Source organism: Eriocheir sinensis, chromosome 2 (genome assembly GCF_024679095.1).
Source record: "Eriocheir sinensis breed Jianghai 21 chromosome 2, ASM2467909v1, whole genome shotgun sequence".
NCBI lineage: Eukaryota > Metazoa > Arthropoda > Malacostraca > Decapoda > Varunidae > Eriocheir > Eriocheir sinensis.
In genome coordinates, this window is record NC_066510.1 from 11,124,926 (window position 1) to 11,128,102 (window position 3,177).

Genomic DNA, 3,177 nt, shown 5'->3' on the forward strand with positions numbered 1-3,177 from the left:
GAAAATATGGAAGAAAAGGGTGAAAAGAGAGAAAAAGAGGAAAATAAGGAAGAAAAGGAGGAAATTAAGGATGAAAAGGAGGAAAACAACGGAAAAGAGGAAAATAATTAATAAAAGGAGGAAAATGGGTAAGAAAAGGAGGAAAATAGAAAGAAAAAGAGGAAAATAAGGAATAAAAGGAGGTAAATGGGGTAGAAAAGGAGGAAAATAGAAAGAAAAGGAGAGAAATGGGGAAGAAAAGGAAGAAAATGACACTAGAAACATTAATCAATAGAGAATTAGCGAATATTAGAAGAAGGAAGGAAGGAAGGAAGGAAGGAAAAATAACAAGGTGGAAGAGAAGAGAAGGAAACGGAAATAACGTAGAAACAAAGAAGAAAAACGAGAGAAGAAAAGGAACAGAAGAAGATTAGATGGTATTAAAACATGGAAGGAAGAAAGTGAAGAGGAGTAAAGAAGAAAAAGAGTGATGATGAGATTGAAGATGAATGAAGAGAGGAAGGGAGGAAGAAAGGAAGGGAGATAAAAGAGAAGGGAAAGGAAGGAAAGAAAGGAAGTGGGAAAAATAGGGAGATAAGTTGGTAGTGAATATGGGAGAGAGGAAGGAGGGAAGAAATGAAAGAAAGAAAGAAAGAAAGAAAGAAAAGGAGGAAGTGGAAAGGAGAAAAAAGAAAAAGATAAAAAGAAAGGAAGAAAGAAAGAAAGAAAAAAAGGAGGACGTGGAAAGGAGAAAGAAAGAAAGAGATGGAGGAAGTGGAAAAGAGAAAGAAAGAAATAAAGATAAAAAGAAAGGAAGAAAAAAAGAAAGAAAGAAAATGAGTAAATGAAAAGGAGAAAGAAAAAAAAAAGATAAAAAAGGAAGAAAGAAGGAAAAAAGAAAGAAAGACAGAAAAGTAACTGGGAAAAATGACAAAATTGAAAAGTAAAAGAAAAAAGGAAGAAAGAAAAGAAAAATTGACAGGAAAAAGAAAGGTAAGGAAGAAAGGAATATACGAAGAAAGAAGGAGAAAAAGAGGAAACGAAGAACCAAATGAAGGAAAATAGAGACTGATAAAAGCAGGAAATAAAAGAGAAAGTCGTATTGTGAGACGGACGGAAAGGGAGGAAGGAAGGCAGAGAGAAGAGAGAGAGAGAGAGAGAGAGAGAGAGAGAGAGAGAGAAGAGAGAGAGAGAGAGAGAGAGAGAGAGAGAGAGAGAGAGAGAGAGAGAGAGAGAGAGAGAGAGAGAGAGAGAGAGAGAGAGAGAGAGAGAGAGAGAGAGAGAGAGAGAGAGAGAGAGAGAGAGAGAGAGAGAGAGAGAGAGAGAGAGAGAGAGAGAGAGAGAGAGAGAGAGAGAGAGAGAGAGAGAGAGAGAGAGAGAGAGAGAGAGAGAGAGAGAGAGAGAGCACACGGAGCAGCTGTGTTGCTGAACGTCTTGCAAGTTTTCCAGTTTCCTGCCCTAACCAGAATTACTTTGACCTTCCATCTGGCCGTACAATTGGGTGAATGTACCGTGCACGCTGAGGTACTAGAGGTTGAGGGGTGATGATTGGACTTAGGCAGTAAATGTCGATTGATCAGACGGTCCAGACCCAACACCTCCCCCTTGAGTCGTCAGTCATTTTTGCGCATGTGCACTGGGTAGATGACGTCACGGAGTGGCGGTCCCCATAGCAACGGTATCAACGGCTTTGGGTCCGTGGGCGTTCATCTGACACCCCGTTCCTCACATAATATCTGCTTCACGACTGAAATTGCCCATATTTCAAGCTACTGACCCATTCCTCCTTACACAGCTGCTTGTTAACATAAAATATGTCAAGAGATAATGAATGTTACAGACTCATCCTCAGACCGGCAGGCCTTTCTGGTTACGGCCCTAAAAGTTACTGTTCTGTGTGTGGTAAAACAACAATGAATAAGGAAGTTAGTGCCTGCCTCGCACCACACTGTCGTAACTTTGCACACACCAGCTGCCTTGGCACCGACACTGAATTTAAATGTACTGAAGTCAGTGTTCTCCGTGCAGCCCTGGACATCACTGACCCGGTGCTTTACGAGGAGGATGCAGCCACTAACACAGCCTCTACTTCTGATCAAGTTGGTGATGAGTCTTTTCTCCCATCACAGACAGAAGAGGAAGAAGACCTGCAAAACTTACAACCAACTGAGCTCGTAGACATCATTAAAACGCTTAGAGTTGAGCTCAGCAAAAAGAACAAACTTATCTCCTTCTATAACAGGACCTCTCAGAAAATCAGCGCGGTGAGGGACGCCGCCGTTTGTGTTTTGGATTTTATTGATAACATCGCAGCAGCTCATTCCTGCTCGGAGCAGCACAGTGTTAGGACGATTGCTGCCTCTGCTCGGCCAGACAGAATTGACGACGACTGGATAAAGCACGTCGCCTCCAGTCAAGTTACACAAAGCTGGTGGTCGTCGTCAAAGCCTCGTCAACTCCAGCACTCTGCCTCAGCCCTCCCACCTGGTCCTTGTCCGTCTGGCTCTGGACAAGGTGGCTCCACGCAGATTTGCCCTGAAGAGACAAGGCGTAACCACACCTCCCAGTTCGCACATCATAAGAACAGCCCAGTCTTCCCCCAACTCCTCTAGACCCGAAGCTGCCAGGACAGCCCTGCCTGGCTCCAGACAGTCCGGATTTATAGCATGCGATTCGGTTTCTCATCGTCCTACCCAGCCAAGCCACAACCGTTCGTCACAGTCTCCAAGAAACCCACACCAGCCCAGAAGCATTCGGACCAACGTTCCCAGCTTCTCTAGGAACGGTACTAATAGTAACTGGGAACAAGCAAACCAAGTACATACAAGGTATAATCAAGCACCCAGACCATCATCTGGTGGTGTTGATCATACAAGCTCCGCGACTATCCAACCCGAGTACTGTTATTACTGCAGGCATAAGGGGCACACGGAGTCTAATTGCCGAAGAAAAAATAAGTGTGATTATTGTTTCCGCCTAGGACACACTGTTGATGTGTGCCGTACCCGAGTTGCTGAGGAAAGGCAGGAGGAGCTCCTTCAGAAGTTCAAGGTTAGCCAGGCTGAGAACAACTCCATTCTTGTGTCATCTCTCAGTCGTATAATTGGCCCTGCCTCCATCCATCCCCCCGCTCCAGTCCCGCCCCTGCTCAGCAACTGGAGTACTCAATCAGGACAGCTAATCCCCACGCCCTGGGCA